Source organism: Ornithorhynchus anatinus, chromosome 1 (genome assembly GCF_004115215.2).
Source record: "Ornithorhynchus anatinus isolate Pmale09 chromosome 1, mOrnAna1.pri.v4, whole genome shotgun sequence".
Classification (NCBI taxonomy): Eukaryota; Metazoa; Chordata; class Mammalia; order Monotremata; family Ornithorhynchidae; genus Ornithorhynchus; species Ornithorhynchus anatinus.
The window spans coordinates 5,505,791-5,515,192 of record NC_041728.1 but is presented as its reverse complement, the minus strand read 5'-3'; the positions used below and the strand labels follow the sequence as shown (position 1 = coordinate 5,515,192).

Here is a 9,402-nt window from a genome sequence, read left to right as displayed (position 1 = left end):
ATCAATCCCTCTACTGTAGAACTCCGGGATGAATATTCAAGGGAATTTTCACAGAGACGGACAGAGAATGGCTCACCCCGAATTCACTGTCCTCTTCTGTGAGACACATCATCCTAAATAGGTTTCTGAATCAAGAAGTCTCCTTTCCCTGAAATGAAGTAAAACTACCAAAGAAATTCCTAACCATCCACTTAAAAAAAAGTCATTTCCCAAATGTCAATACGGACGAAAAAAAGACAAACGCATGCTTCGAGGAAAGGAGCTAGGGAAATCTGCAGTATTTCCTTTTTATCGACCTTATTTTCCACAACACTTTAGTACAGTACAAAATGCTTAACAAACACCAGAAATTCCAAATACCATTAAAAAACCCCATAAGTTCTGCTGGATGTTCACATTTATCATGATTGAAGATTTTCAGGTCCTGTTTAGCAAATCAATCCATCGATCAATGGTATTTATTGATCGCTTAAAGTGAGCACAGCACTTGAGAGTCCTTGAGAGAGTACAATAGAGCAGGTAGACACGATCCCTGCCCTCAAGTAGCTTACATTTCTGGAGGATGAATGAACATTTTTTTATTGAGGAAAAGCATTATGTTAGGATGAAAAATTGCTACTTGTGTGATTCTTATCAAAGTCCCCAAATCATCTTGCTCCTGCACTGTCGGTCTGGAACTAGTTCCTAATGTTCAAAAGGGTTGATTGAACAAGTTCAAACTAACTTTAATAAAAAGGACTGAAAAAGTATATGATCCATGACAGAAGCTAATTCTTGAATGGGTAGAGAGCGGACACTTTTGAGGGAAATATATACAGCATATACAGCATGCCTGACTTCAATTAAAGCACTCAATGAATACCGACGATCGATTGATCGATCGATTGATTGAGACATAAACTAATTGGATAATCCATTTCGGGTCATGGTGGGGCACATAAAGACTGAGTCAAGAAGAGATGTGATGTAAGGGCATGAGGGTTTGGGCTATGCAGAGAGAAATCTAGATTTTGGCCATTATCTCGGTGTTCTAAGAGTTTAGAACAGCGCTCTACACACAGTAAGCGCTCGGTAAATACGACCGAGTGAATGAATGAATCGCGATGGGGGCAGAGGACGGATATAGAGGATGAAGGGATGTGGATGAGATGGCAAGTTAAGGGATTCAGATGTGAGTAAAGTGGCAGGTTAAGAGTTGGAGAAGTGAGAAATGGGGAAGGGAAGATGAGGTCAAATCTACGTCCACGTTGGCACGTGGGGCTGAGTAAGAGATCGGTAGAGTCGAGTAGCGTGTTGAAGCCGACAGTTGGGTAGGTCACCTTAGACCGTAAACTCGTTGAGGGCGGGGATTCTGTCTGTTCATTGTTGTATTGTACTCTCCCAAGAGCTTAGTTCAGTGCTTGGCACACAGTAAGCGCTCAATAAATACGATTGAATGAATGAATGAACAAGATCATTAGCATGACCGGATGGAGTTCATGTGCAAGCTATGCACTGGGAGAGTGCATCCGATGTGTACCCATCAATATCTGTCCTTCATGGCCAGGATTGATAATAATAAGGATTCTGGTATTTGCTAAGCGCTTACTATGCACCGGGCACTGGACTAAGCGCTGGGGTGGATACAAGCAAATCAGGTGGGACACAGTCGCTGTCCCACGGGGGGGCTCGCAGTCTCCGCCCTCCTTTTACAGATGAGGTAACTGAGGCACAGAGAAGCTGAGTGCCTTGCCCGAGGTCACACAGCATACAAGGGGAGGAGCCAGGATTAGAACCCATGACCTTCTAACTCCGAGGCCCGTGCTCTACCCGCTGTGCTGCTTCTGAGGCCGCTACTGCAGATCGGAAGGTGCCGCTTTCTAGGTGAACAGAGGATCGCCCAAGTGTTCCTTCTCTCTTCCCTTACCGTCTCCGTTCTGTGACTTAATTGGCGCGTCCTTACAATGACTGCCCCAGATATCTTTCGACCTAACAGACGTATCATAGGATCTTTTCATTATCCGACCGTTTTGACAGACTTTATTGATTTGGCCGGCAACCGAAGTTAACCAGAAAAGGGGGCAGTGTGACAGTTTTATGTAACAAAAGGCACAGTGTCATGTCAAGTGAACTCAATGTGGTACAAAGTGACAGCAGGACAAAAACTCCTTTCATACTTAATTTTCTGCTTCATTTTTCCCCCCCACCATCAATACATAAGGCAGTGTAGTAGGTGACACAAATTAGCAGGATGGAGCGAAAGGTCTAAACCTGCTTCTGTTTCTACACTTGACTCCTTTTTCTGCTGAGGTGCCGGCAATTATCACTGAGGTGAATGAGAAAGAAGAGCAGCTTAGAGTAATCAGCCAGCCTACCCCTATAGGAGAAAATATATCCCTTATCAAGATGCTTTTTACATTTCTCCTAGGTGGCTTTTTGGAAAAGATGAAAGAGAAAGTCGTCGTCTCCCACCCCCCATCTGCTAGGTCATGCCTAAAGACACATTCTGTCAAATCTTAAAAGCGGCAACAGCTTTGCCTGTGGGGTACCTATAATTATTATCCGAAGCAGCAGTTGGCCCAGTGCAGTTCATTGTTCTGCTAACACAAGCCCGAATGAGAACAGTGGCTCCAGGCTGTGAGTTTATAAAGTGCAACTTTTCGATTTTGCTCTGCTAAAGCGCCCAGCATTGTGCCGAGTCCACGAGGGACATCTTCGGCCCGCGTCTGGGTTCAGCAGATTGAATCCGTCACGCTGAGTTAAACAAAGAACGGGGGATATAACCTTTACGGGGGCCTGTCATCTTTCCCCGCTAATTCAATCTACGTTTAATCAATGAAAGTAATTTCTTGTTTGTTTAAGTCTCATCCACGGTGGCTCTTGAAGATTTTCAAGTCGTCCACCTCCGCCCTGACCTCCTTCCCCTTTTGAACTTGGACTCGCGAACGGAGGGCCGCGGAAACGGTCCGCTGCACAGCCGGGGTGCTCGTCACCCTCTCCCGTCCTCGGCTCGCCTTTACGAAACCGCCTCGGAGATTTGGTCCGCAAAAAAATGATGTCGGTTACTATGGTGACCACGGTCCCACAAACACGGAGCGTTCGCATTTATGGAATTCCAGGGCGACGATTCTAAACGGTTGGTTTCCGTACCCACTGCGATTGATCGCCTTCTCTTCCCGGGTTTCGAGTGCAAAGACCTCTGCTTTCAAGACGCAGGCTATTCCTGTTATTGAAAGTAGCCGGTAGTGACTTATGCAAGTTCAAGGACTTTATCGATCGGTTTAGCTGGTCTTAATCAAAATCCGTCTTCTTTTCCACTCAGAGTGATTAAATAGGTCTGAGAGCCGGACGGCAAGACTTTTGACTTTTTATTTGTTCTCAACGAGTGCCGAGTTAAGCATTTCATACCTGATGGATATCAGAGAGGATGACAAAACGCAAGATATGTTGGTGGAAAATGGCGTCGCTTAAATATCCCCGGTGAGAGATGTGATACACGCTCACTCTATTTCCTGTAGGGGCAGCTTTTATCTTGCATCGGTATCCCCTGGATTTTTGGTTCTGCTTTCCCTTAATGAATGGTGCCAATGAAAACTAAATTGGCATAGTTGTAACGTTCCTGAAAACAAAAGCCAACCATAGTGTTTTACTGAGTTCTGACTGGGTGCTGAGCACTATACTAAGCGCCTGGGAGAATGGAAGGCGATGGCATACAGATCTGCACTCAAAGAGTTAATGATTAAAGGGAGAGACGGATGTTTTGTACCATTAGGATGAAAAAGAGAATTATAGCTTGTTTTAACAGAAAATGAAAGATGGGTCCATGAAAGAATAAGCACTTGGAAGTGTTTTTAAATATTGCTTCTATATTTAGAGTGTATAATATTTAGCATTTACTGCACTGTTTAGCATATAAGCAGTGTTGCCTAGTGGAAGTCAGGGAACGTGGTTCTAATCCAACTCCACTATTGATTCGTGTGTGACCCTGGACCCGTCACTTCATTGTGGCTCAGTTTCTCAATGGCAAACTTTGATAAAGTGATATTTAATCACTTCCAAGTACTCTCTTAGAGGGGAGTCCTTCTCTTCACCTTAGACTGTGAACCCCCATGTAAGAAGGGACTATTGCTAACTGAGTACAGGATCTTAGCACAGTGCTTAGCACAAAGTAAGGACATGACAGATACCACATTTTTTTAATGCAGATATACAATAGCCTCTATAGCTGCTTTGAAAGTATAGAATGTCTAGGGGTGGGTGGAAAATGACCAGAAAGAAGAAAATGAGTTGCAAATACCTCTGGAGGACATGGAATTTTAGCAGGCCTTTAGAGAACTATGATTTGGGAAGCGCATGGCCTAAAGAATATAGCACGGGCCCGGATTTGGGTTCTAATCCTGCCTCTGTCACACATCTGCTGGTGACCTTGGCAAGTCATTTTTAACTTCCCCTGTGCCTCAAATTACCTCATCTGTGAAGTGGGGATTGAGACTGCGAGCCCCCTGTGGGACACGGACTGTGTCCAACCTGATCAGTGTTTAACTACCCCGCTACTTGGTATTGTGCCTGGCATACGTAAGTATTAAAAAATACCAGAACAAAAAAAATGATATATTTGAATAAGGAGGAAGTTCCAGGCAAGGGGAAAGTGCTAAACAAGGAGCAAGAAGTCAGGAGCCAGGATTAGAAGTCATGACCTTCTGAGCCTCGGGCCTGTGGCTCTATCCAACTATTCCATGTTTACTTCCCGTTCTATGCCGCCCACCGGAGTCGCCGTCTGCTGTGTCGCTCAGCACGCCTTTCTGCACCTCATCGAAAGCTCCAGGGTTACACGTCAACCTTCACCTCCACTAGAAAAATCCTTATGCTGGACTTCAAGCTCCTCTCCTACTTCTCCATTTTATAAATCAGCTCTCTTTCCTCCTTCTCCCTAAAACACACCTTTGTTCCGCTAACTTCATTCATTCAATAGTATTTCTTGAGCGCTTACTATGTGCAGAGCACTGTACTAAGCGCTTGGAAGAACAAGTCGGCAACCAGATGGAGACGGTCCCTGCCGTTTGACGGGCTCACGGTCTGATCGGGGGAGACGGACAGACGAGGACAGTGGCAGTAAATGGAGTCGAGGGGAAGAACATCTCGTAAAAACAACAATCAATCAATCAAACAATGGTACTTATTGAGCACTTGGTGCAGAGCATGGTACTAAATTTTGGAGCTTTACATACTAGAAAACTGGGTATATTATAAACCACAACATAATTATAATATAATTATAATCTGATTATGTCTTAAAAACTACTTATTCATTCATATAAATGTCTTTCTCTCCCTCTAGGCTGTAAATTTGTTTTGGACGGGAAGCATGGCTGCTAATATTGTCGTACTGTACTCTCCCAACCACTCAGTATAGTGTGCTGCACATAGGAAGCGCCCGATAGATAAATAATAATTGCTCATTGATGATGATGACTGATTAATTACCGACCCATCTTTTTGGCTCTACATTGCCTGCAACAATATCAGGATTGACTCTTAAAGAATATCGCTGACCGAATATTCCCAGGATCTCAATATGGGTTAGTGGACTTAATCTTTGCAGCACACCAGATACAGGAAAACCGCATCTTCGAGCTCCATGACCTCTATAGGGTTTTCATAGAATTATAAAAGCCCCTGACTCCACGGGACCCCTCTGAATTCTGGAAATAACTTCATAAATTGGCTGGCCTAAAAAGTCCATTGAGATTCTGAAACAAGTTCAGGGCAGCTTGGCCGGCCTATCAAACCTGATGGTGTCTTACAGGCGACCACCCAATCAGCCCGTCAGTCGTTATTTTTTGAGCGCTTACTGTGTGCTCACAGTAAGCCCCTCCTTCCTCACCTCCCTTCTCCCTTTCTACTTTCTACACTCCTCTCCTCTGCCGCTCACCTCCTCACTGTTCCCCATTCATGCCTATCCCGACCCCTGGCCCACGTCCTACCTCTGGCCCGGAACGCCCTCCCTCCTCACATCTGCCAAATTAACTCTCTTCCCCTCTTCCAAGCCCGACTGAGAGCTCACCTCCTCCAGGAACCCTTCCCAGACTGAGCTACCCCATTCCCTCTGCTCCTTCCCTCCCCCCACCCTCTGCTTTTCCCCTTTTCCCTCCCCTCAGCACTGTGCTTATTTGTATATATCATTTATTACCCTATTAATATTGTTAATGAGGAGTATACCACCTTGATTCTATTTATCTTGGTGATTTTGTCTTGTTTTGTTGCGTTTTACTTTGCTGTCCGTTTAGACTGTGAGCCCGTTTTTGGACAGGGATTGTCTCTGTTGCAGAATTGCACATTCCAAGTGCTTAGTATCCCACCTCTGCCACTTGTCGGCTGTGTGACTGTGGGCGAGTCCCTTCACTTCTCTGGGCCTCAGTTCCCTCATCTGTAAAATGGGGATTAAAACTGTGAGCCTCACGGGGGACAACCTGATTTCCTTTTATCTCCCCCAGCGCTTAGAACAGTGCTCGGCACCTAGTAAGCGCTTAACAAATACCAACATTATTATTATTAGTATTATTACAGTGCTCTGCACATAGTAAGCATTCGAGAAATACTATTGAATGAATGAATGAATGAATTGTTAGTTGCATGGGGGCTGTTTAGTTAAACATGCCTAGAGCCTCAGGGTCAGTAGTGTTAGCTTTGGATATGAAGAATATATACATATAAATATATACACACACACACATATATATATATAATTCTAGGGGAGGCCCAACTCAGATTTTAGTAATTAAAACTATAAAATATTAATACTTAGAGTTTTTGGTCAAAATACATTAGTAATCTCTCTGATGATTTGAAAGTCAGCTTTCAAATGTTGCCTCCTGAACATAGAAGCTGCGGAAAATCTTTATGAAAAGTCCCCCAGTACTAGCATGACGTCGTTGTTCCGCATGGGACTGGGACTCAGAAGGACCTGGATTCTAATCTCCGCTCTGCCACTTGTCTGCTGTGTGACCTTGGGTAAGTCACTTCACTTGTCTGAGCCTCAGTTACCTCATCTATAAAATGGGCATTAAGAGTGTGAACCCCACGTGGGGCAGGGGCTGTGTCCGACCCGATTTGCTTTTATCTACCCCAGCACTTAGAACATTGCTTGACACATAGTAAGTGCTTAACAAACATCATAATTGTTATTATGATTATTAGCCTTTATACGTATCCATCCGCACAGAGGGAAAATAACAAAATCCCTCGGATATATGCACGTTCATGCACATTACGCCGCACGAGATAATGCCCCCCTTTGCTTCCCTGAAGTGTGAAACAAAAGTTCTTGATGACGTTATAATTGCGCAAAATAGCAATTGCCATCGCTGTGGCTCCCTTCACGATGTTTATTAGATTTTAAATTGTTTAATGTAGTTTGGATGAGAATACAATGCCTTATAATGAGATCCAAGGACATCTATCCCAGCCAATTAGGATAATTGATTACAATTTCTTGTGGCTTCACCTGTTACCCAACAACACTGAAAGCATAGAAAATGGAAGAGCTGGGTTAGCTAAATCTCTGACACACGCATTTATTTTTAACTTTGTTATTTTGGAGTGCTACATATATTTTCTTATAGAGACTAACTACAGGGATATGTAGTTATATCCCCTCCAAGAGGCCTTCCCCGACTAAGCCCTCATTTTCCCTACGCCCTCTTCTTTCTCCATCATCCCTGCGCTTGGATTTGTACACTTCAGCCCCCCCACCCTCAGCCCCATGACACCTGTGTCGAAATCCATAATTTATTTTAATATCTGTTTCCCCTTCTAGACTACAAGCTCCTAGAGGCCAGAGGATAATAATAATAATTATGGCATTTGCTAAGCGCTTACTATGTGCCCAGCACTGTTAGCACTGTGCTAGGTTAGGTAACCAGGTCATCAGGTTGTCCCACGTGGGGCTCCCAGTCTTAATCCCCATTTTCCAGATGAGGGAACTGAGGCATAGAGAAGTTAAGTGGCTAGCCCAAGGTCACACAGCAGACAAATGGCAGAGGGGGGAATAGAACCCACAATTTCTGACTCCCAGTTCCGTGCCCTTTCCACTAAACCACACAGCTTCTCATGTACCTACCCACTCTGTTATATTATATTCCTTCATTCTATCACATTTTTTGAGCGCTTACTGGGTGCAAAGCACTGTACTAAGCACTTGGGAGAGTACAGTACAACAGTAATCAGATACATTCTCTGCCCACAGTGAGTTTACAGTCTAGAGGGGGAGACAGCCATAAATTTGGATAAATAAATAAATGGAAACATAAATAAATGGAAAAATAAATAAATAAATGGGAAAAATAAATAAACAAACAAACAAATAAATAAATAAATAAATTTCAGGTGCCTTGCATCGTGCTCTCTACACAGTAAGCACTCAAAACTAATTACTATTAGTATTCATTAAGCACTTTTCATTCATTCAATCATATTTATTGAGTGCTTACTGTGTGCAGAGCACTGTACTAAAAATACAGTCCTTCAACAGAGACAATCTCTGCCCACAAAGTTAAGCACTTATTATGTGTCAAATTGTTTTGATCCCTGGGGTAGATATAACTTAATCACATTCCCTACGCATATACAGATATAAACTATATAGAAATATACTATGGATATATATCCGTCTCCCATTCCTGACCGTAAGCTTATTCTGAGCAGGGAATGTGTCTGTTATGTTGTATTCTCCCAAGCACTTAGTATACTGCTCTGCACATAGGAAGCGCTCAATAAATATGATTGACTGACTGACTATATATAGATGGGTAGATAAAGAATTGATATATATGTCTACATAATAATTAAGATATTTATTAAGTGCTTACTATGTGCCAAGCACTGTTCTAAGCATATACATGCACAAGATAGGATGATGAGAATGCAACTTTTTCTCAATGGATGTTGGGAAAAAATTAATAATGCAAATGTTAGTGGAAAGGCGCTTTATTTAGACGAGGTTCGACCTAGTAGATTTCTGAAGTACACGGAAGAAGGCGTTAGCACGATGTTAAGACATCAAAATGAGAGGAAAAATGCCTTATAGATATATGGATTTATGCACATAAACACTTCTGGACCTATCTTTAAATCACGTTATAAATTACTTATTCATATTAATGCCCATCTCCCCCTTTAGACTGTAAGATCCTTACGGGAAGGGAATGTGTCTGCCAACTCTGTTGTATTGCACTCTCCCAAGTGCCGAATACAATGCTCTGCACATAGTAAGTGCTCAATAAATACTACTCGTCGATTGACTATTTCACGTGTATCCGATGAACTACATTTCACTGATTCTATTGGGTGTCGGTGGTGACGCAGCGAGACGATTGCTGGAACTCTGATGAATGCTATGTTTTTATTATGTGCATTCCTCCAAAT

The 9,402-nt window shown here is 43.1% G+C and overlaps 1 long non-coding RNA gene across 1 annotated transcript; it reads left to right on the top strand.

Moving 5' to 3' along the window:
* Window positions 1-1,065: 1,065 nt before the first annotated feature.
* Window positions 1,066-3,328, top strand: LOC114814239. Its single transcript, XR_003761995.2, has 2 exons — window positions 1,066-1,171; window positions 2,408-3,328. It is a non-coding gene; the product is annotated as an uncharacterized LOC114814239 (long non-coding RNA).
* The last annotated feature ends 6,074 nt before the right edge of the window (window positions 3,329-9,402 follow it).